This window comes from Scyliorhinus torazame, chromosome 6, assembly GCF_047496885.1.
Source record: "Scyliorhinus torazame isolate Kashiwa2021f chromosome 6, sScyTor2.1, whole genome shotgun sequence".
In the NCBI taxonomy this organism is placed as follows: Eukaryota; Metazoa; Chordata; class Chondrichthyes; order Carcharhiniformes; family Scyliorhinidae; genus Scyliorhinus; species Scyliorhinus torazame.
In genome coordinates, this window is record NC_092712.1 from 186,255,299 (window position 1) to 186,280,696 (window position 25,398).

A 25,398-nucleotide genomic window follows, 5' to 3' on the forward strand; every position below is an offset into this window, starting at 1 on the left:
CTGCTGCAGTGACGTCAGAGAATGGGTGGAGCTGGACTGTCTGTCAGTTTTTTACTTTTGTTTTAGGCTGCTTGCTGCAGGGTGTGTTTTTGTTTTGTTTTCAGTGTTGGAGCTGAAGCCAGACAGAGCAGGTGTACTGTTGATCTCTCTGCCATGAAAAGACTATCTCTTGATCACTTGGCAAATTCAGAATTATAATGTTTTCAGTAGTGAATGTAAACCTAATGTGCTTCTATTAAAAGGTGCTTCTTGCGTCTTCTGGATGTTGTTTGGGAAGTTATTAAGGATTACTTAGTGTTGTATTCTTTGGGGGTTGTATTTTAATTGATGGTTGTTAAGATGTTCACTGTATATTTTAAAAAGATTAACTTGAGTTCATAGAATAAACATTGTTTTGCTTTAAAAAAATACTTTTCCATTTCTGCTGTACCACACCGGTAGAGTGGGCAGCGTGCTCCCCATACCACAATCTATTAAAAGTTGAGGGTCAGGTGAACTCCATGATACACTTTGGGGTTCTCTAAACCCTGGCCCATAACAAATTGGGGGCTCGTCCGGGATAAAAGTCTATCTATTGGATTGGCTTAGTGAACTTAAAGACAGTGAGGGGTGAGCATATTGTGGTTGCTTTTCAGGTGTGGTATTTTAGTTTAAGTAGGGAGTGTCTTGTGGACAATGGTTCTTTCAGAGGCTCTGAAGTTTTTGGGGGTGGAGACGGTCACACTCAGTACCTTACGGACAGAGACTAAAAGCAGACTGTTAGATTTGGCAAAAACATTGCAGTTAACATTACCTGACAAAATGTGAAAAGATGAGGTAAGTATGGCAGTGGCTAAGCATTTAAAGTTGCCTGAGATACAGTTTGACTCATTGGAAATAGCAAAAATTCAGTTACGAATTAAACAAATGGAACATGAGAAAGAATTAAAGCAGCTTGAATACAAAAGAGAGAGAGAGGAAAAAGAAAGAGAGAGAGAAAGAAAGAGAGAGGAAAAAGAAAGAGAAAGAGAGAGAGAGAAAAAAGAGAGAGAAAGAATTAAAGCAGTTTGAATACAAAAGAGAGAGAGAGGAAAAAGAAAGAGAGAGAGAAAGAAAGAGAGATGAAAAAGAAAGAGAAAGAGAGAGAGAGAACAAAGGGAGAGAAGAAAGGAAAACAGAAAGAATAGCCCTAGCAGAACAAAAAGAATGAGAAAGGGAGATATAGATCAGGGGAAAAGATAAAGAGAGAGAGTTTGAACTTCAGAAAATGGCCATGAAACATGACAGTCAGTTGAAATTGGCAGACGTAAAGGGAAACGTACAGTTGGATGATAGTGATGAGGATAGCGATAAAGAGCGTCATAGTCGAAGGCTTGGTGGGGATCTATTTAAATATGTCCAAGCATTGCCAAGGTTTGATGAGAAGGAGGTAGAAGCCTTTTTCATTTCATTTGAGAAGATAGCTAAACAAATGAAATGGCCACAGGAGATGTGGGTAATACTGATTCAAACAAAGCTGGTAGGTAGGGCTAGTGAAGTGTATGCATCACTATCAGAGGAGGCATCTGAGTCATATGAGGAGGTGAAAAAATCCACCTTAGGTGCATCTCCGGTCCGCCGCTGGCGTCGGGATCGAGGTTCAGCTCCGCGCCGCTGGGAGGATGCTATTGGGTCATTAAGATCCATTTGCATCCTATTAATGGGCCGGGCACCATATTCTCCAGGCCCTTGTGATTCTCCGGTCCTCTGGGTCGGGAATCACGTGGACGAGAATTGACAAGTGTGACCCTGATGTGGTGAGAGTTGCAGTGGGCTAAGGGGTAACTCTTTAAGCGATAAAAGCAATTTACTGCGGATGCTGAATCTAAAACAAAAATTGAAAATACTGGACAATCTCAGCAGGTCGGACAGCATCTGTGGAGAGAAGAATGAGCTAACGTTTCGAGCCTGGATGATCATGTCAAAGCTAGACAGAACTGAAACGAGGGTCAGATTTATACTGTTGTTGGGGAGGGGCGTGGAGCAGTGGGCTGGATCGAGTGTCAGTGATAGGTGGCGATTGACAAAGATGTGTTGGATAGAAAGACAAAAGAAAGGTTGTCAACTATGTAGCTAGCAGAAAACACTTATCTCTCAATTTCCTGCTGACCACTTCAAAATCATTCAACTTTGAAGGGAGGTGATTGGAAAGCACATAATTCTGTTTGAAGTGGTTCAGGAGATGCCAATCAAAGCTTGATTTTTATAGCCATTGCTTAGACCACTTCAGAGTTACTCAACTGTGAAGGAAGATGAATGGAACAATGCCACAGCTGTGGTATGTGGAAGCTGTCAATCACAGCTTAAAAGCAATATCATAGACTTCCGGGTGCGGCGATGACCAGCTAAGTCGCACGTTTCGGCAGCTCCCGGTGGAACGGACTTTTGGGCTCTTAATAGGAGCCCCAATGTCAATTTTAACGGCTAAAAACACTGTGCGGTAAACCAGAAGGGAATCCCCCCTGGACACGGATGGAAAAAGGAGAGGAAAGTGGCCGGATTGCGGTGGAGCCTTTAGAGCAGCGGCAAGGAAGGCAAGCACAAACCAAGATGGCGTCGGAAGGTGGCAGTTTAATATGGGGCCCTGAACAACACGAGTTCTTGAAGCGCTGCGTGGAAGAACTTAAAAAGGAGATGAAGGAGCTGTTGGCCCCGATATTACAGGCGATTGAAGGGCTAAAGGATGAGCAAAAGACCCAGGAGCAGGAGCTTCGGGTCGTGAAGGCAAAGGCTGCCGAGAACGAGGACGATATACAAGGCCTGGTGGTGAAGATGGAGATGCACGAGGCACACCATAAAAGGTGTGTGGAAAGGCTGGAGGTGCTGGAGAATAATGCGAGGAGGAAGAATTTAAGGATTCTTGGTCTTCCCGAGGGTGCAGAGGGGGCGGACGTCGGGGCATATGTGAGCACGATGCTGCACTCGTTAATGGGATCGGAGGCCCCGACGGGTCCGTTGGAGGTGGAGGGAGCCTATCGAGTTATGGCGCGAAGACCGAGGGCTGGAGAAATTCCCCGAGCCATAGTGGTGAGATTTCTCCGATATAAGGACAGAGAGATGGTCCTCAGATGGGCAAAGAAAACTCGGAGCAGTAGGTGGGAGAACGCGGTGATCCGCGTATATCAAGATTGGAGTGCGGAGGTGGCGAGAAGGGGGGCGAGCTTTAATCGGGCCAAGGCGGTGCTTCATAAAAGGAAGGTCAAATTTGGAATGCTGCAGCCGGCAAGACTGTGGGTCACACATCAAGGGAAACACCACTACTTTGAAACGGCAGATGAGGCATGGACATTTATTGTCGAAGAGAAATTGGAATAAGTGAGTTATAAAAAAGAACGTTTGAGACAAGGTGGTGGGGTGAATATGGGGGGCGAAGAGGGGGGAAAAGGGGGGAGAGATGATTTTTAAGTTGTTAATCCTGCGACCCTGTAACTTTTCTCTCTTCCCCATGTTATGGGGAGGGAGGGAGGGAGGTGGAGGAGCTGGGGGCGTCGGCCATTGGGGGCGGGGCCAAAAGGGAAGCGCGGGCTTTGTTCCCACGCTATGATAACTATGGCGGGAACAGGGAAGCAGGAAGGAGGGGGCGTCGCACAGTGCGAGCCGAGGTCACGGGGGGAAGCCGAGGTCGGCCAGAGTTTGCTGACTTCTGGGAGCAACAAGGGGGGTGCAATTACGCTAGTGAGGGATCTAGAGGGGGGGGGTGGGGGGGGGGGTTAACTGGGTTGCTGCTGCTGGGGAGAAGGGCGAGCTGGTATGGGGTGGGGTGGGCGGGGCGGGGGGGCGCCGCCTGGGGGGGGACACAGCTATGTGGGAACCGGGTGAGGAGCTGGATTAAAAAAGGGGATGGCTAGTCGACAAGGGGGGGGGGGGGTAAAGAGCCCCCCAACCCGGCTGATCACGTGGAATTTGAGAGGGCTGAACGGGCCGATAAAGAGGGCATGGGTACTCGCACACCTAAAGAAACTTAAGGCAGATGTGGTTATGCTGCAGGAGACGCATTTGAAACTGATAGACCAGGTCAGACTACGCAAAGGATGGGTGGGGCAGGTGTTTCATTCGGGGCTAGATGCAAAAAACAGGGGTGTGGCCATACTAGTGGGGAAGCGGGTAATGTTTGAGGCAAAGACCATAGTGGCGGATAGTGGGGGCAGATACGTGATGGTGAGTGGCAAATTACAAGGGGAGGCGGTGGTCTTAGTGAACGTATATGCCCCGAACTGGGATGATGCCAACTTTATGAGGAGCATGTTAGGACGTATCCCGGACCTAGAGGTGGGGAATTTTGTAATGGGTAGAGATTTTAACACTGTGCTGGAACCAGGGCTGGACAGATCGAGGTCCAGGACCGGAAGGAGGCCGGCAGCAGTTAGGGTGCTTAAGGACTTTATGGAGCAGATGGGAGGAGTAGACCCCTGGATATTTAGTAGACCTAGGAGCAAGGAGTTTCCGTTTTTCTCCTATGTCCACAAAGTTTATTCACGGATAGACTTTTTTGTTTTGGGAAGGGCGCTGATCCCGAAGGTGACGGGGACGGAATATACGGCTATAGCTATTTCGGATCACGCTCCACATTGGGTGGACTTGGAGATAGGGGAGGAAAAAGAACAGCGTCCACCCTGGAGAATGGACATGGGACTATTGGCGGACGAGGGGGTGTGCTTAAGGGTGAGGGGGTGTATTGAAAGGTACTTGGAACTCAATGATAATGGGGAGATCCAGGTGGGAGTGGTCTGGGAGGCGCTGAAGGCAGTGGTTAGAGGGGAGCTGATATCAATCAGGGCACATAAAGGAAAGCAGGAGGGTAGGGAACGGGAGTGGTTGCTGAGGGTGGACAGGCAACATGCGGAGGCACCGGAGGAGGGACTGTACAGGGAAAGGCAAAGGCTACATGTAGAATTTGATTTGCTGACTACGGGTAATGCGGAGGCACAGTGGAGGATGGCACAGGGTGTACAGTACGAATATGCGGAGAAGGCGAGCAGGTTGCTGGCCCACCAACTGAGGAAAAGGGGAGCAGCGAGGGAGATAGGTGGAGTGAGAGATGAGGAGGGAGAGATGGAGCGGGAAGCGGAGAGGGTGAATGGAGTGTTCAAGGCATTCTATGAAAGATTATATGAAGCTCAGCCCCCGGATGGGAAGGAGAGAATTATGTGTTTTCTGGACCAGCTGGAATTTCCTAAGGTGGAGGAGCAGAAGAGGGTGGGACTGGGAGCACAGATTGAAACGGAGGAAGTAGTGAAAGGAATTCGGAGCATGCAGGCGGGGAAGGCCCCGGGACCAGACGGATTCCCAGTTGAATTTTATAGGACATATGTGGACTTGCTGGCCCCGATACTGATGAGAACCTTTAATGAGGCGAGGGAAAGGGGGCAGCTGCCCCCGACTATGTCAGAGGCAACGATATCGCTCCTCCTAAAGAAGGAAAAATACCCACTGCAATGCGGGTCCTATAGGCCTATTTCCCTCCTGAACGTGGACGCTAAGATTCTGTCCAAAGTAATGGCAATGAGGATAGAGGATTGTGTCCCGGGGGTGGTCCATGAGGACTGTAGCGCACAAAGACTCCGTGAGACGAATAGAGTGAAGTCGATGAGGCTTTATTAAGCGTGTCTGGTCCCCAGCAGCTCGATAGTAAACTGGCCTGCGGGGGAAGGCACCGGCTTCTTATACTTCGCCTTCAGGGCGGAGCATGAGGTCAACGGCCAACCAGGACCCGGGATCTGTCAGACAATGGCATTAGGGCTTCCAGTCCCACATGACCCCCAATACATACTACCACATTCACCCCTTGTCAAAATTGAACCCGGCGGGGTGATGCTTCGTATGGTGGTAAGGGTTTACAGGGCTGGTCCTGGGAGGATAGAACAGTTACATGGTAGTACAGTATTGGACAGTATCGTCCTGTTACAACTATTTACAGAGGGTATAGGAAAAACAAAATGTTCATTGGACAGTCCATCTTTGTTTTACATCGACGCTACGAGTCGGTCGGGCGGTCTAATCGTCCGTGTCGATCGCCTCGGCCCCGGCGGTGGTGGTGGTGCTTGTACCAGTGTTGTCGCCTCCGGGAGCCGCACGGTTTCAGCTGCCGGTGCAAAGGGGAAGGGGACTGATCCTCCTGGGAAGGGGGCGGTTGCGGGGTGCGGCGGTGGCAGGAAGGGGGGCGGTTGGGTTGATGGTATCGGGGGGGGTGCGTGGTGCCGGCGGGCGCCAGATCCCGCAGGGAGACCGTGTCCTGTCGGCCGTCGGGGTACTCCACGTAGGCGTACTGGGGGTTTGCGTGGAGGAGGTGAACCCTTTCGACCAACGGGTCCGCCTTCTGTGCCCGCACGTGCTTTCGGAGCAGGATGGGTCCTGGGGCCGCCAGCCAGGTCGGCAGCGACGTTCCAGAGGAGGACCTCCTAGGGAAGACAAGGAGACGCTCGTGAGGCGTTTGATTAGTGCTTGTACATAATAACGACCGGATGGAATGGAGAGCGTCCGGGAGGACCTCCTGCCACCGTGAAACTGGGAGATCCCTGGACCGTAGGGCCAGTAGGATGGCCTTCCAGACCATGCCGTTCTCCCTTTCTACTTGCCCGTTCCCCCGGGGGTTGTAGCTGGTCGTCCTGCTTGAGGCTATGCCCTTGCTGAGCAGGAACTGGCGCAGCTCGTCACTCATGAAAGAGGACCCCCTGTCGCTGTGGACGTATGCGGGGTAACCGAACAGCGTGAAGATGCTGTTCAGGGCTTTAATGACTGTGGCCGCGGTCATGTCGGAGCAGGGAATGGCAAAAGGGAAGCGGGAGTATTCGTCCACTACATTAAGGAAATACGCGTTGCGGTCGGTGGAGGGGAGGGGCCCTTTGAAATCGAGACTGAGGCGTTCAAAGGGGCGGGAAGCCTTAATCAGGTGCGCTCCATCTGGCCTGAAAAAATGCGGCTTGCATTCCGCGCAGATGTGGCAGTCCCTTGTGACTGTACGGACCTCCTCTAAAGAGTATGGGAGATTGCGGGACTTGATGAAGTGGTAAAACCGAGTGACCCCCGGGTGGCAGAGGTCCTCGTGGAGGGTTTGGAGGCGGTCGATTTGTGCGTTGGCACATGTGCCGCGGGATAGGGCATCGGACGGCTCGTTCAGCTTTCCGGGCCGGTACAAGATCTCATAGTTGAAGGTGGAGAGCTCGATCCTCCACCTTAAGATCTTGTCATTTTTAATCTTGCCCCGCTGTGCATTATCGAACATGAAGGCTACCGACCGTTGGTCAGTGAGGAGAGTGAATCTCCTGCCGGCCAGGTAATGCCTCCAATGTCGCACAGCTTCCACTATGGCTTGGGCTTCCTTTTCCACTGAGGAGTGGCGGATTTCTGAGGCGTGGAGGGTTCGGGAGCAGAAGGCCACGGGTCTGCCCGCTTGGTTAAGAGTAGCCGCTAGAGCTACGTCGGAGGCGTCGCTCTCGACCTGGAAGGGGAGGGACTCGTCGATGGCGCGCATCGTGGCCTTTGCGATGGCCGCTTTGATGCGGCTGAAGGCCTGGCAAGCCTCTGTCGACAGAGGGAAGGTCGTGGTCTGTATTAGGGGGCGGGCCTTGTCTGCGTACTGGGGGACCCACTGGGCGTAGTACGAAAAGAACCCCAGGCAGCGTTTCAGGGCTTTTGGGCAGTGCGGGAGGGGAAATTCCATGAGTGCGCGCATACGTTCGGGGTCGGGGCCTATTATCCCATTGCACACTATGTAGCCCAGAATGGCTAGCCGGTCGGTGCTAAAAACGCACTTGTCCTCATTGTACGTGAGGTTCAAGGCTTTGGCGGTCTGGAGGAATTTTTGGAGGTTGGCGTCGTGGTCCTGCTGATCGTGGCCGCAGATGGTTACATTGTCGAGGTACGGGAACGTGGCCCGTAACCCATGTTGATCAACCATTCGGTCCATCTCCCGTTGGAAGACCGAGACCCCGTTTGTGACGCCAAAAGGGACCCGTAGGAAATGGTATAATCGCCCGTCTGCCTCGAAGGCTGTGTACTTGCGGTCACTTGGGCGGATGGGGAGCTGATGGTAGGCGGACTTGAGGTCCACGGTAGAGAAGACTTGATACTGGGCAATCCGATTGACCATGTCGGATATGCGGGGGAGAGGGTACGCGTCTAGTTGTGTGCACCTGTTGATGGTCTGGCTATAGTCAATGACCATCCTTTGTTTCTCCCCTGTCTTCACTACTACCACCTGCGCTCTCCAGGGACTATTGCTGGCCTGGATTATGCCCTCCTTTAGTAGCCGCTGGACTTCGGACCGAATGAAGGTCCGGTCCTGGGCGCTGTACCGTCTGCTCCTAGTGGCGACGGGTTTGCAATCCGGGGTGAGGTTCGCAAACAAGGACGGGGGTTGCACCTTGAGGGTGGCGAGACCGCAGATAGTGAGTGGGGGTATGGGGCCGCCGAATTTAAACGTAAGGCTCTGTAGGTTACATTGGAAATCTAAGCCCAGCAAGGTGGGGGCACAGAGTTGGGGAAGGACGTTAAGTTTGTAGTTTTTGAATTCCCTCCCCTGTACCGTTAGGGTAACTATGCAGAATCCCTGGATCTGTACGGAGTGGGATCTTGCAGCTAGGCAAATCTTTTGTGCGCTGGGGTAGGTAGTTAAGGAACAGCGTCTTACCGTGTCGGGGTGTATAAAACTTTCCGTGCTCCCGGAGTCTACTAGGCATGGCGTCTCGTGGCCGTTAATTAGGACCGTTGTCGTCGTCGTCTGGAGAGTCCGGGGCCGAGCCTGATCGAGCGTAACCAAAGCGAGCCGTGGTTGTAGTAGTGGGGTGGGGTCCGTTGTTGCCGTCCAAGATGGCGTCGGGGATGGACAAAATGGCCACCCCATACATCGCACGTGGCTGTGGGGTCACAAGATGGCGTCGGGGGTGGACAAAATGGCCGCCCCCATGCGTCGTACAGGTCGGGGGCGGTCCAAGATGGCGGCGCCCCTCCTCCCCTCGTGGTGGTCGGGACCCAAAATGGCGGCGTCTGCGGGTCGCACAACGGCGCCCCTCCTCCCCTTGTGGTGGTCGGGACCCAAAATGGCGGCGTCTGCGGGTCGCACATGGTGAGCTGGGGGGTCTGGGGAGCGCTAGGACCGCGCGGAGTTCCTTCACTGCGAGCACCAGGGCCGCGGGCGCTAGGACCGCGCGGAGCTCCCTCGCCGGGGACAGCGGTGGTCGGGGCCCAAGTCGGCGGCGCCGGCGGGTCAGGCGTGGGGCCGCGAGCGCAAGGAGCGCGAGGAGCTCCCTCACCGGGGACAGCGGTGGTCGGGGTCCAGGTAGGCTGCGCCGGCGGGTAAGGCATGGGGCGCGGGACGGGGGTGAGGGTGGCGTTCGGGACGCGAAAAACCCCTTCCTCTCCGTGGAGAGTGTTGGCCGGCACCCAAATAGGGAGCGCCGGCGGCGGGTCGTACATGGACTGCGGGGAGGGGGGTTGGGGAGCGTAGGCGGCGTGCAGGGCTCCCAGTTCTCCCGGGGCCACGGTGGTCGGGACCCAGAGCGGCTGCGCCTGCGGGTCGCACATGGCGTGCTGGGGGGGCATAGACTGCTTGTAGGGCTCCCTGTGGCCCCGGGACGGCGGCGACCTCGCGGGATCGGCACACCACCGCATAGTGGCCCTTTTTCCCGCAGCTTTTGCAGATGGCTGCGCGGGCCGGACAGCGTTGTCGGGGGTGCTTCGCCTGGCCGCAGAAATAACAGCGCGCGCCCCCGGTGCGACTCGGCGTTTGGACTGCGCAAGCCTGTGGGGTGTCCGGGGGGGGTAGGGGGTTTGCCGCGACGGGTACGTACGGGGCCCAATGGCCTGCCGCGCGGTCGGGGCCGTAGGCGCGGGTATTACACGCGGCGACGTCTAGGGAGGCTGCTAGGGCCCGTGCCTCTGAGAGTCCTAGCGACTCTTTTTCTAGAAGTCTTTGGCGGATTTGGGAGGATTGCATACCTGCCAAAAAAGCGTCGCGCATTAACATGTCCGTATGTTCGTTTGCATTCACTGACGGGCAGCTGCAGGCTTGTCCCAAAATCAGCAGCGCGGCGTAGAATTCGTCCATCGATTCTCCGGGAGCTTGCCGTCTTGTCGCGAGCTGGTAGCGAGCGTAGATTTGGTTAACTGGGTGAACGTAGAGATTTCTCAGTGCTGTGAACGCCGTCTGGAAATCGTCGGTGTCTTCAATGAGGGTGAAAATCTCCGTGCTCACCCTCGAGTGCAGGACCTACAATTTTTGTTCATCTGAGACTTGGCCTGTGGTCGATCTGATGTAGGCCTCGAAGCAAGTCTGCCAGTGTTTGAAGGCTGCTGCCGCATTCACTGCGTGGGGGCTGATCCTCAGGCATTCTGGAATGATCCTGAGCTCCATAGTCCTTTTTAGGCACGCTTAATAAATTGTAGCGCACAAAGACTCCGTGAGACGAATAGAGTGAAGTCGATGAGGCTTTATTAAGCGTGTCTGTTCCCCAGCAGCCCAATAGTAAACTGGCCTGCGGGGGAAGGCACCGGCTTCTTATACTTCGCCTTCAGGGCGGAGCTTGAGGTCAACGGCCAACCAGGACCCGGGATCTGTCAGCCAATGGGCTTCCAGTCCCACATGACCCCCAATACATACTACCACAAGGACCAAACTGGGTTTGTGAAGGGGAGACAGCTGAATACGAATATACGGAGGCTGCTAGGGGTAATGATGATGCCCCCACCAGAGGGGGAAGCGGAGATAGTGGTGGCGATGGATGCTGAGAAAGCATTTGATAGAGTGGAGTGGGATTATTTGTGGGAGGTGCTGAGGAGATTTGGCTTTGGAGATGGGTATATAAGATGGGTACAGCTGCTGTATAGGGCCCCGATGGCAAGCGTGGTCACGAATGGACGGGGGTCTGAATATTTTCGGCTCCATAGAGGGACGAGGCAGGGATGTCCTCTGTCCCCATTATTGTTTGCACTGGCGATTGAGCCCCTGGCAATAGCATTGAGGGGTTCCAGGAAGTGGAGGGGAGTACTCAGGGGAGGAGAAGAACACCGGGTATCTCTTTACGCGGACGATTTATTGGTGTATGTGGCGGACCCGGCGGAGGGGATGCCAGAGATAATGCGGATACTTGGGGAGTTTGGAGATTTCTCAGGGTATAAATTGAACATGGGGAAAAGTGAGTTGTTTGTGGTGCATCCAGGGGAGCAGAGCAGAGAATTAGAGGACTTACCGTTGAGGAAGGTAACAAGGGACTTTTGGTACTTGGGGATCCAGATAGCCAAGAATTGGGGTACATTGCATAGGCTAAATTTAACGCGGTTGGTGGAATAGATGGAGGAGGACTTTAAGAGATGGGACATGGTGTCCCTGTCACTGGCAGGGAGGGTGCAGGCGGTTAAAATGGTGGTCCTCCCGAGATTCCTTTTTGTGTTTCAGTGCCTCCCGGTGGTGGTCACGAAGGCTTTTTTCAAAAGAATTGAGAAGAGTATTATGAGTTTTGTGTGGGCCGGGAAGACCCCGAGAGTGAGGAGGGGATTTTTGCAGCGTAGTAGGGACAGGGGGGGGCTGGCACTATCGAGCCTAAGTGAGTACTACTGGGCTGCCAATATCTCAATGGTGTGTAAGTGGATGGGAGAAGAGGAGGGAGCGGCGTGGAAGAGATTGGAGAGGGCGCCCTGCAGGGGGACTAGCCTACCAGCTATGGTGACGGCGCTGTTGCCGTTCTCACCGAAGAAATACACCACAAGCCCGGTGGTGGTGGCTACACTGAAAATCTGGGGGCAGTGGAGACGGCACAGGGGAAGACGGGAGCCTCGGTGCGGTCCCCGATAAGAAATAACCATAGGTTTGTTCCGGGGAGAATGGATGGGGGATTTGGAACATGACAAAGAGCAGGGGTAACACAATTGAGAGATCTGTTCGTAGATGGGACGTTTGCGAGTCTGGGAGCGCTGACGGAAAAATATGGGTTGCCCCAAGGGAATGCATTTCGGTATATGCAACTGAGGGCTTTTGCGGGGCGGCAGGTGAGGGAATTCCCGCAGCTCCCGACGCAGGAGGTGCAGGACAGAGTGATCTCAGAGACATGGGTGGGGGACGGTAAGGTGTCAGACATATGTAGGGAAATGAGGGACGAGGGAGAGATCATGGTAGATGAGCTGAAAGGGAAATGGGAAGAAGAGCTGGGGGAGGAGATTGAGGAGGGGCTGTGGGCTGATGCCCTAAGTAGGGTAAACTCATCGTCCTCGTGTGCCAAACCTGATACAATTTAAGGTGTTATACAGGGCACATATGACTGGAGCACGGCTCAGTAAATTTTTTGGAGTAGAGGATAGGTGTGCGAGATGCTCGAGAAGCCCAGCGAATCATACCCACATGTTCTGGTCATGCCCGGCACTACATGGGTTTTGGGTGGGGGTGGCAAAGGTGCTTTCGAAGGTGGTGGGGGTCCAGGTCGAACCAAGCTGGGGGTTGGCTATATTCGGGGTTGCAGAAGAGCCGGGAGTGCAGGAGGTGAGAGAGGCTGATGTTTTGGCCTTTGCGTCCCTAGTAGCCCGGCGCAGGATATTGTTAATGTGGAAGGAAGCCAAGCCCCCGGGTGTGGAGACCTGGATAAACGACATGGCAGGGTTTATAAAGTTAGAACGGATTAAGTTCGTTCTAAGGGGGTCGGCTCAAGGGTTCACCAGGCGGTGGCAACCGTTCGTCGAATACCTCACAGAAAGATAGAGGGAATGGAAAAGAAGAAGACAGCAGCAGCAACACGGGGGGGGGGAGGGGGGGGGAGAGGGGGGGGAGGGGGGGGAAGGCGGGGGGGGAAGGCGGGGGGGGAAAGGGGGGGGGAGGAATCAGAAGGACTCTCAGGGATGTTATTGTATATGTATAGGTAGTTGGTATATGTAATTGTATATTTGATTGTTGGATTGTATTTTTGGAGAGTATTTATCTTGGACAAGGCAGTTGCCATTTAGTTTTATTTTTGATGTTGTTCGTATATTATTTATTTACTTGTTTAAAACTGGCCATTGTTATTTATATTGTTTTATTGCTGTGTAAAGGAAACGCTATGTGCTGTTATGTTTGGCCAAAAAATCTTGAATAAAATATATTTTTAAAAAAAGCAATATCATAGAATTTACAGTGCAGAAGGAGACCATTCGGCCCATCAAGTCTGCACCGGCTCTTGGAAAGAGCACCCTACCTAAGGTCAACACCTCCACCCTATCCCCATGACCCAGTAACTCCACCCAACACTAAGGGCAATTTTGGACACTAAGGGCAATTTATCATGGCCAATCCACCTAACCTGCACATCTTTGGACTGTGGGAGGAAACTGGATCACCCGGAGGAAACCCACGCACACACGGGGAGGATGTGCAGACTCCGCACACAGACAGTGACCCAAGCCCGAATCGAACCTGGAGCTGTGAAGCAATTGTGCTATCCACAATGCTACCATGCTGCCCATATCAAAAAGGAATGAATGGCTTGCAGATCAGCTATCTGAAGGAGTTTAAAATCAGACAACTGCTATTCTCTTGCCAGGAATTGACAGGTGGTGCTTCCTGTATCAGAGTCAACAGATGCATTGCACAAATGAGTATTAAAGTTGTAATTCTTTCACTGTCTCTGTCTAAACTGCTCTCTAGCTTTCAGACAAGTGACTCTCTTCTGGGGGGGATTCTTGACAAGGGTCTCTTTACTCGGGTGCCTGCGGGGAGGGTCTCTGTATTCTGCGGGGGTCTGTGGGGATGTCTCCATATTTAGAGGGTCTCTGTGGGAGGGGGGTCTCTTTATTTAGGAGGTCCCTGAAAGGAGGGAGGGGGGAAAAATCCAGCCAGCCGGTCACATTGCCGCCCTGATCTGCAAACAGGCGAATCTCATTGGGTAGCATGTGAGGCTAGCAAAGCAGTTCGTAGGATATGGTGTTTGAAGACACATTCACTGTCCTTCACCATTTATATATGAGACCATTGAATTACCTGTGGCACTGTATCTGTGTCCACAGGGTCAGACTCCTGGAAATGACCACCAGAGCGATCTGTTCCCACTGTCATTTTAAAGTTTGTCTGGAGGGTCTCCTGGGCCCTGTTGAAATAAAGAGGACATTTGTCCTCCTCTCCACCTCCTGCACCAAGGCTTCTAGTGCAGCATTAGAACATCTTGGTGTATGTTCTCTGCCATGTAGTGGCATTCTTCTGTCGTTCCTGGTCAAAATGCACATTCTCTTTAAGAGCTATGGGCTGGTTTTATGTAGAACAGGCTAACTTGAGCTTGTGCTGGTTGCTCATAATTTTTCATCCTTTCCCTCAGACATACAACACTTAGTGAAGCTGTGCCCCACAATCATATCAATCAGCAAACAGCACATGCAGCGCAATCCTCACACCTGTCTTGTAGGGTTTATCAAATGTCACGGCCTGCGAGTCTTTCAAGGCAAAGCAAACCACCTTAGCAAGAACATTTGCATAAGTGCATCATATACATGTGCAAGCATGTGGAAACTACCACCTAAGATTAAATGCAAATCAGACCATCCAGATCTATTCCTGGGGAGGAGGGCGGATGCTCTTGCCTTTGCCTCCCTGATCGCCCGCCATAGAATCCTGTTCGGCTGACGGTCAGCAGCACCACCCAAAGCTGCAGACTGGCTGCCCGACCTCTCAGAGTCTCTCCAAATGGAGAAAATCAAATTCGCCATCCGAGGGTCAGATGACGGCTTCCACAGAACATGGGAGCCATTCACCCAATTGTGGGACCTGTTCGTGACCAACGGGCAAGCAGAAGAATAGCCAGGTATCCAAGAATCAGGTGAAAGTAGCCAAGGTGTGAGAGGGAAGGATAGACCGGGGGGGCAGGCGGGTGGGGGGGTGGGGAGGGGGGGCGGGAAACAGCTAAACCTAAGAGAGAAGAACGGCGAATCACAGGAGAAGGGGAGGGGGAAAGGGGGCAGAAAGGGGGGTAGGGGTTGGAGAAGAGGGAGGAAACAGGGAACAAGAGAGGGGAACCAGAGGGGTGGGGGGGAAGCAAGGGAATGACAGCTGGAAGGAGGGCACAGGAAACGATAACAAACCTGGCAAATACAGGAACAGAGAGCAAGGAAAATTCAGGCGAAAGACGGGACGAACGGCCGATGCAGAGGTGAACGCGAGACGACAAAGGCAGCGAAACCCGTCTGGGAGAAGCAAGTAACAACACCAACACCAGATCCATTTGCGTATTGCCCTCTCTGTATTGGACATAATTGATGTAAAGGTTTCTCCGGCACCCAAATGTATATGTACCTCCCCGGTTTCCCCCCTTCCCCCACAAACAGGTGCCTACTTATGTGTTAATAATAATATATATATTTATTCTGTGTACATACCTGTAAATATACATTGTTCAAAAACCCAATAAAAAACATTTCTAAAAAAAAAGATTAAACGCAAATTTAATTTCTGACTAAAATTTGAACTGTGACCAACTGGCATCAAGAAATGTATTGCTAAATCCTAGGTCTAGTAACCTCATTGTAATAATACAAGCGAATTATAATTCACCTCCGTATTCATTATATTCTGTTCTTATGATTTGTGATATAATTATGACTGAGCACGTTATAGACTGCCTTGTGCTTTGGAAGTGCTTTATAATTGCCACATGTTTTTCTGCACACAGTTCAGGGGGTTGCTATTCTCAGGAAATATACATTATCTATATTGAGGAGTTTAAAACAGGACTACATTTTCAGTTCCATAATCCACACAGCATAACTAGAAGTTGCAAAAACAGGATGCAAACTGTGCAAAGTTCATGAATCTTGGTCATCGCAAGTGTTAAAATGATATGTGTTTGCATATTCACTCAGCTATTTGGATACGCCTAGAGGCCAGCTAGGCACTGGTTTTGCTTTTCAACATAATAAAATAATCTCCTTTTTCAATATTAAACATATAAACTGCTACTGCTGCTAGAGTAGCCCCTTATTATATTGCTCACATTCTCCTTAAAACATGTCGCCATAATGTGGATTATCCTTCGAATAGTCTTGGATCGGCGTCATGACATTTCAGTGTTGCAACACATCCTGAACATGCCCGATTGAAATTGATGATTTAACAATCTATTTTGTGACTTACAAATAGCGTTTAAGATGTACAAATATATCCAGGAGTGAAGTCCGTCCTGGAATTCAACCCCAGGTTTTGGGTGGCAAGTATAAACTGGTTTACTTTTGTGGTTTGTGATGTCATATGAATGTTTTGACTCAATCACAACACTCTAGGGAGGCAATGGTATAGTGGTATTGTCATTGGCCTAGTAATCCTGAGGCCCAGGGTGATGCTCTGGGTAACCGGGTTCAAATCCTACCATGGCAGATGGTGAATTCAATAAAAGTAGCTACAGAAGGATTAACAGTAGTATTGAATCCAAGTAGGAGAATTGTTAATAGTTTAATAAACATGTTAAAGCTATCTCCAAGTCTGAACCTTCCTTTGTCAGAGGGCACATCAAGGAAGCAGCATATGCTACGACAAGAGCATAACAAAACATTATTTACATCCTGAATATATAATTTGAAAAAAAAAAGATTTTTGAGCACAAAAAAAATGACATTTGGGCTTGGGCCTGGCCTCTTAAAATTGAAGGACAGTAAACAACGCACCCGAGGCCCTACTACAAAATTGGAAATTTGAAACGAAAACAGGAAATGCTGGAAACAAAGTTAACATTTCATAATGATGTCCATTCGAGAAGGTTGTTATTTTCTGCAAATGATCTAGCAAAGATTGTAACAGCCACAGGTGATTCATTGGATAGATATTGATGAAGACAGTATTGATACATAAAAACAGGATAACTTTAAAATTTCAGTTCTCATGAAAGGTCGTAACATGAAACGTTGACTCTGTTTCTCTCTCCACAGATGTTCTCAGAACTAATGGGTATTTCCATCACTTTCTGATTGTGGATTCATGAGGCCCCAGCTCGCCTTGCAGCTCCCATGGATCCATAGGCTGGAAACCTTTAAGTTCCTGCAACTGCATGCCTATAAGGTCACTATTGCTAAATTGCCTGTTTCTTATTATTTTTGGTCTCCAACCTTCCGTTACTAAACCTTTATGCCATTCAATAATTATTTTCATTCAGTTCTTAGGACTCAAAGGACCTCTTATCTCATAGCTGACACATGTTTTTTCTGCACATAATTCAAGAGGTTGCTGATCTCAGGAAATATTTATCATCCATATTGAAACAGAACTACATTTTCAGTTCCACAATCCAAAGAACTAGAAATTGCAAAAGCAAACTCTGGTAAAGGTAATGAATCATCATAGTCACAAGTGTAAAAATGATACATAGTAACATATTCACTCAGTTATGTGGATTAGCCTTTGGACCAGCAACTGATTTAGATTTTGGCCAGAACAAAACAATTTTAAACGGTATAAAACGATGTAATCCCTCCTGGTAATACAGATGTGCATCAAGAGTTAACATCTGGAGAAAAGTGTTGTTTCTTTTCATTTTCAATTTAATAGTTATCTACAACGGGTTACATTAATGATAATATCAAACAACAGCTCGACCTGTAAGAATTCAGAACTAAAGTTATAATATGAGATGACATGGTCAGGGATGAAGAAGGGGGCCATCTGGGATGGGCTCGGTACAGGGTGGAATTGAGGGGTGGGAGTTAAGTGGGGAAGATGACGGACGGTAGAGGGGATTGGAGGCGCAAGCCTCCGTAAGGTTGGTAACGTAGAATGTCCGGGGACTGAATGGGCTGGTTAAAAGATTGTGGGTGTTTGCACACCTCAGGAGCTTGAAAGCGGGGTTGGTTTTTCTGCAGGAGACGCACCTCCATGTTAAGCACCAGGTTAGGTTAAGGAAGGGGTGGGTCGGGCAGGTTTTTCACTCGGGGTTTGATTCGAAATCAAGGGGAGTGGTGATTTTAATGAGCATAAAAAATGGGAATTCTGAGTGCGAAGGAGGTGAGGGATCCGGGTGGGAGATTTGTGATTGTGAATGGGGTATTGAAAGGGGCACCAGTAGTGTTGGTAAATGTGTATGCCCCGCATTGGGATGATGTGGGTTTTATGAGGGGGTTACTGGTAGCGATCCCGGATTTGGCCACGTTCCAGTTGATCATGGGAGGAGATTTTAACTGTGTCCTGGAGCCAAGGGTGGATAGGTCGAGCCCCAGGTCGATGGGTAGGGTACGAATGGAAAGGGAGCTGGGAGGGTTTATGGAGAGGATGGGTATGGTGGATCATTGGCACTTTCAGAAACAAGGGGGAAGGGAAGATTCTTTCTAATCACACATCTATAAGGTATATTCGAGAATTGATTACTTTGTAGTGAGTCGGGAGATTTTGGTGGAGGGGGCAGAGTATGCGGGGATAGTTATCTCCGACTATACGCCCCACTGACTGGAGATTCGGTTTAGTATGGGACAAGAGCAGAGGCCGGGGTGGAGGTTTGATTCGGGGTTGTTGGCGGATGGAGGCTTTTGTGATAATGTGCAGTCGGCGATTAGGGATTATGTGGAGTTGAATCAGATGGGGACGTGTTGGCAGACGTTTTTTGGGAAGCACTGAAGGCAGTGGTCCAGGAGGAAATTATTTTGTAAAGGCTTGTGCGGACAGGGAAAGGAGGGAGGACAATGAGCATCTAGTGAGCAAGATAGTGGAGGTGGACAGGGAATATTCGAGGGTGCCCACCTAAGACAGATTGGCGAGGAGAAATATGTTGCAGGGGCAGGTTGACAGGCTGACAACGGGGAGGGCGATAGAACAACTGCATAGGGCAAGGGGGGGTGCAATATGAGTATGGGGGGAAGGCGAGCTGCATGCTGGCGCACCAGCTGCAGAGGCAGACCGCGTCCAGGAAAATATTGAAGATACGGACTAGGGCTGGGGATGTGGTGCCGGAGCCGGGGAAGATAAACGAGGCGTTTAGGGAGTACTACCAGGGACTTTACGAGGCGGACCCGGGAGGAGAGGAGTGGGACATGGGGCGGTTTCTGGATGAGCTGGAATTTCCCCAGATGGAGGAAGCAAAGAGGCAGGAGTTGGATGAGGTCCTGGGGCTGAGGGAGATGCTGTATGGTATCAGGGGTGTGAAGTCGGGGAAGGCCCCTGGACCGGATGGGTACCTGGCGGAATTTTATAATGACATTGCGACGGGCCTGGCACCACATCTGTTGGGGGCGTTTAATGAAGCACTGGAGAAGGGGGAGTTGCCGAGGACGGTGACGCAGGCAGTAATCACACTAATCCCGCAAAAAAGGAAGGACCCGGTGGAATGTGGATCGTAGAGGCCCATATCACTATTGAACACGGATGTGAAAGTATTGGCTAAGTTGTTGGCGGGGAGGATGGAGATTGTGTCCCAGGGGTGGTTGCAGAAGGTCAAACAGGCTTTGTGAAGGGCAGGCAGCTCACGAGTATATAAGATGGTTGTTAAATGTAGTGATGAATCCGTCGGGGGCTCTGGTACCAGAGGTGGTGGTGTCCATGGATGGGGTGAAAGCATTTGCTCGGGTGGAGTGACGGTACTTGTTGGGAAGGTTTTGGTTTGGCCGCAATTTGTGGCATGGGTGCAGTTGCTGTATGTGGCACCAAGGGTGAGGGTGAGGACAAATGGTATGAGGCTCACAAAGCTTTGACTTACACAGGGGTACAAGAGAGGGGTGCCCGCTGTCACCATTGCTGTTTGCGCTGGCCATAGAGCCATTGGTGATGGCTCTCAGGGAGTCGGCAGAGTAGTAGGGGATTATGAGGGGACAGAGGGAGCATCGGGTGTCGCTCTATGCCGATGACATCTTGCTGTATGTTTTGGATCCGTTGGAGAGTATGGGAAGGATTATGGATCTGCTGTGGAGGTTTCTAGGATTCTTGGGGTACAAACTGAATGTAGGGAAAAGCAAGGTATTCCCGGTGAATGAGCGGGCTAACTTAGGTGGGATGCCATTTACGGTAGCGAGGGATAGGTGTTAGGTACTGGGGGATTCCGGTAGGGAGGGAATGGACGGGGCTCCATAAGTGGAACTTAACAAAGCTGGCGGAGGAGGCCAGGGAGGATCTTAAGAGGTGGGATACACTGCACTTAACGTTGGTGTGAGGGTCCAAGTGGTGAAAATGAATATTTTGCCGAGGTTCTTGTTTATTTTTCAGGCTCTCCTGATCTTTATACTAAAGGCCTTTTTTGGGAAATTGGATGCGATCATTTCTGACTTTGTATGAGAGGGGAAGGTCCTGAGGGTGGGGGGACCCTGCTACAGAGGCAGACGCAGCAGGGGGAGTTGGCGTTTCCGAACCTGCTTCATTATTATTGGGTGGCGAATGTCGACAAGGTGCAGCGGTAGTGGGAAGGAGAAGGGGTAGCGTGGGTTAGGATGGAGGAGGAATCTTGTAAGGGTAGTTTGAGGGCTCTGGTGATGGCAGCGTTGCCTATGACTCTGAGTAGTATTCAGGGAGCCGGAGGGGGGGATGGATAGTGTATACAGGAGGCGGAGGGAAGTGGGGCTGGTCAAGGTGAAGGATTTGTATTTGGAGGAAGGGTTCGCCAGTCTGGAGGAGCTAAGGGAGAGGGTAGAGCTGCCGAGGGGGAGTGAGCTCAGGTATCTGCAGGTTAGGGACTTTGCGCGAAAGGTCTGGAGGAGGTTCCCTAGGTTGCCCGGACACACCCTGCTGGAGTGACTGCTGCTTCCGGATGAGGTAGGGAGGGAAGAATTGGGGAAATATACAAGTGGCTGGGGGAGCAGGGAGGCGAGCGGGTGGTGAAGATCAAGGAGAAAAGGGAAGCGGAGTTGGGAGGGGAGATCAATTGGGGAGTATGGAGTGAGGCACTGCGAAGAGTAAACGGGACCTCCTCTTGTGCAAGGATGAGCCTGATACTGTTTAAGGTGGTGCACAGGGTGCATATCACTCGGGTGAGAATGAGTGGTTTCTTTCAGGGGGTAGCAGGTGAGTGTGAGAGGTGTGGCGGGGGCCAGCAAATCACGCGTACATGTTTTGGGGTTGTGAAAAATTGGGAAGATTCTGGGCAGGAGTGTTCGCGGTCTTAGCCTGGATAGTGGAGGAAGAGGTGGGCCCGGACCCTTTGGTGGCGATATTTGGGGTTTCAGAGAAGCCGGAGCTCATGGAGAGGAGGAAGGCCGATGTCGTGGGAAAAAGGGAAAAAATTTGTACAGACTGTATAGTTGGTTTCTGGGAAGTATGTTTCCCGGGGTGTTTATTTGCTGTAACCTGTTTTGATAAATCTTTGTAATACAATACATTTTTTAAAAAGGCGGCTGGTAATAGTGGGAAGAAGCTGCTTTTGAATCTGTTAGTGCGCGTTCTCAGACTTTTGTATCTCCTGCCCAATGGAAGAGGTTGGAAGAGAGAATAACCCGGGTGGGAGGGGTCTTTGATTATGCTGTCCACTTTCCCAAGGTGCAGACAGAGTCAATGGATGGGAGGTGGGTTCACGTGATGGACTGGGCTGTGTTCATGACTCTCTGTAGTTTCTTACGGTCTTGGGCTGAGCAGTTGTCATACCAGGCTGTGATGCAGCCCGATAGAATGCTTTCTATGGTGCATCTATAAAAATTGGTAAGAGTCAATGTGGACATGCCGAATTTACCTAGTTTCCTGAGACAGTATGGGCGCTGTTGTGGTGTTGTGGTTTCTTGGCCGTAGCGTCGACGTGGGTGGACTAGAACAGATTGTTGGTGCTGTTGACACCTAGGAATTTGAAGCTATCAACCATCTCCACCTCAGCACCTTGATGCAGTCATCGATACTTCGATTCCTAAGTTAATGACCAGCTCTTTAGTTTTGCTGACATTGAGGGAGAGATTGTTGTCGTTACACTACACCACTAGGTTCTCTATCTCTGTACTCTGGCTCATCATTGTTGGAGATCCAACCCACTATGGTCGTATCGTCAGCAAACTTGGAGGTGGAGTTGGAGTCGATGGATGGGAGGCAGGAGATGGTGTTGTTTATCGTTACTGATTGTGGTCTATGGGTCAGAAAGTCAAGGATCTAGTTGCATAGGGAGGAGTCAAGTCCAGGTTTTTGTCTTTTGATATGAGCTTGGTTGTCATTATGGTGTTGAAGGCAGAGTTGTAGTCAATGAACAGGAGTCTGACGTAGGAGTCCTTTTGTCGAGATGCTCCAGGGCTGAGTGAAGGGCTAGGGAGATCGCATCTGCTGTGGACCGGTTGTGGCGGTATGTGAATTGCAGGGATCAAGGCATTCTGGGAATATGGAGTTGATGTGTCTCATGACCAACTTCTCGAAGTACCTCATAATCATCGATTTCAAGGCCCCCGGATGGTAGTCGTTGAGTCACATTGCCTGGTTCTTCTTTGGCACCGGTATGATCGTGATCTTCTTGAAGCAGGTGGGAACCTTGGAATTGAGTAGGGAGAGGTTTATGAGGGTGGTATCATTTATCTCCAGTTTTAGTTGCAGAAGGGCCATGGTGACAGGGATTCTGGTTCTGATATTCCTGGCGAACATTCTCTGTGCTGACGAGGATAGACGCTATCTCGGCACATTTTGCGGGTTAAGTAGTGCAACATAAAAGTCCATCTTATCTTGGACACATTTCTCAAAGAGATGTTTTGCTCAGTGTACCGCCCGTTCTGTCAGACCACTTGATTGTGAGGTTCTCAATGTTCCATGTTTGCGCAAAGTCCTTGAACTCCCTGGAGATGAACTGCCAAGTGTTACCAGTCATTATCCTGTGGAAGATGCCATCTGTGGTGCAGTATCTCTTCAGCTTGCCAATAACTGTGTTGCTTTTCAAAGCAGGCATATTGTCGATTTCATTCCAACCAGAGCACAAGTTGGCTAGGACCAAATGCTAGGAATTCCATTCAATTCGGATATGTCTGCCATGGGCAACATTGGGAGGGACCTCATATAGATGCAATGATTCTTTGGTTTGATGAGGCTTGAGTACGTTGCATAGTATACATCTGGACACTTTTCTCTCTATGCTTGGATACATGGAGGGCCAGTACAAGGATTCCTTTGCTTTACCTTGTTGCTTCCAACCCTGGATGCCCTTTGAGTTGCTGGGTCTAGTACCTCTGCAGAGAGGCAGAGATATTGAATCGCTGGCCACACAGTATCAGTCCGTCTTGCACAGATAGCTCCTCTCTTAGGGAAGAAGGTATGAGCTTGTGGGCAAGCTCCTTTGATGACTTGGGCCAACCTTTCCTAATGACATCATGGAGCTGCCTGCATGTGCGATTCGCCTGTGGAGCAGTTTTGCGTTTGCCAATTCTACGGGACAACAGTACTAGAATCGTCATGATGTCAATATCCTCCCCACTATCTGCCTGGTCAGTGGTGTGTAGATAAGCCTTGGAGACGGCATCGGGGAGATATAGCTCCTTACCGTGCTGGTAGAGGACACTAAGGATGTAACATTGCAGCCTTAGCATCATGCATTGCAGTCATGCTGATGTGGTATGAAGAAGCTTTTCGAGAATCGTTATGGGCGGCTGGTGATCAGATTCAACATTGACAGGACGGCCAGAGATGAAGTCATGAAATTTTTGACAAGTGAAGAATAGGACAAGGAATTCCTTCTCAATCTGCACATAACAGGTTTCAGTGCCACTGAGGGCCCTTGATGTGAAGGCTACTGGTCTGCCACCCTGGATACACACTGCCCCAAGTCCATGCTGGGAGGCGTCTGCTGATAAGAGTACAGGTTCTCGAACGTCGAAGTATTGTAACACCGGAGAGGCTGAGAGTGCCTGTTTGAGTTTATTGAACACAATAGCATGGTGCTTCTACCAACACCATTCAGAATCTTGGTGGAGAAGGTGATGGAAGGATCTGGTCACCTCACTGTCGCAGGGAATAGAAACATAAAAACGTAGAAAATAGGGGCAGGAGGAGGCCATTAGGCTCTTCGAGCCTGCTCTGTCATTCATGACGATCATGATTGATCATCCAACTCAATAGCCTTACCCTGTTTTCCCGTATCCTTTGATCCTCTTCGTCCTAAGTGCTATATCTAACTGATTCTTGGAAATATACAATATTTTGGCCTCAACTACTTCCTGTGGAAACGAATTCCACAGGCCGACCACTCTCTGGGTGAAGAAATTTCTCCTCATCTCTGTCCTAAATGGTCTACCCCGTATCCTCAGATTGTGACCCCTGGTTCTGGACACCCCCACCATCAGGAACATCCTTTCTACTCTGTCTCGTCCTATTAGAATTTTACAGGTTTCTATGAGATCCCCCACTCCAGCGAATACAATCCTAACCGATTCAATCTCTCCTCACATGTCAGTGCTGTCATCCAAGGAATCTGTCTGGTAAACCTTCGCTGCACTCCCTCTAGGACAAGAAAATTAACTTGAATTAGCAGTTTGTCATTCTAAGGAAGTCCTGCAAGGCATGCTTGTCCTTGCGAATGGACATTTGTCGTATTGTTGTTCTCTTGGCTGGATCTGGCTTCACACCATTGGTTGTGAGTAGATGAGCCATGTAGATGAGCCATGTAAGGAACCTGGTTAACCCTGAATCTGCATTTAGCTGGTCTGAGCTTCAATCGTATGGTCCTGTATCTGTTGAGGACTAAAAGCAGACGTGCATCATGGTCTTGCATAGAACAACTCCAGGCCAGCATGTCATCGATGATGATTTCACAGGGTTGTCCTGTAAAGAGTTGTTCCATGTATCATTGGAAGACCTCACTGCAAGTGGAGATCCCATAGGGCATGTGGAGGAAACAATATGTGCCAACCAGAGATATGAACATAGTGAGCTTCAAGAATTCTTCATCCAGTTGGATTTTCCAAAACTCACACTTCGCATCCAAGATACTGAAAACCTTAGTGTTGGGCATGTTGGCTATAACCTGTCCAACCGTAGTCAAGGAATGGTGAGGTTTCAGCAGTGCCTTGCTTAGGTGGACTGGGTTGATGCAGGTCTTGACCATGCCGTCTTTTTCTACGGCAGCTACCATCTCTGAAACCCACTCTGTGGCCTCTTCAATGGGGGCTATGACACCCAAACTAGTCATCTGATCCAGTTTGTCAACTATTTTGTTTCATCGCAAGGGGCAGTCCTCTTGGAGGACAGACAGTGGGTATTATTGAGTTATCTAAACTCATACGATATATGGCAGGTCGCTTCCCAATGATGTTACAATTAAACAGGTCTTTGTATTCTAGAATTTCTGGGGCCTAGTGCTGAAGAGCGAGTACATTCGCACCAAGGTGGATTAACCCCAGTGCAATGCTGTCCTGGAGAGTCAACAGCAGCTACACATCTTGGTCGACCACATGAAACTGGAAGTTACTCTGTATGCAATGGATAGTGGCCACACCTTCTGTATGGATGGTTTGTCCACTGTATGCCTGTATGCCACGAGGTTTACCTTGGTGGTGGAATCTAGCGCAACATAGGGGTCGATT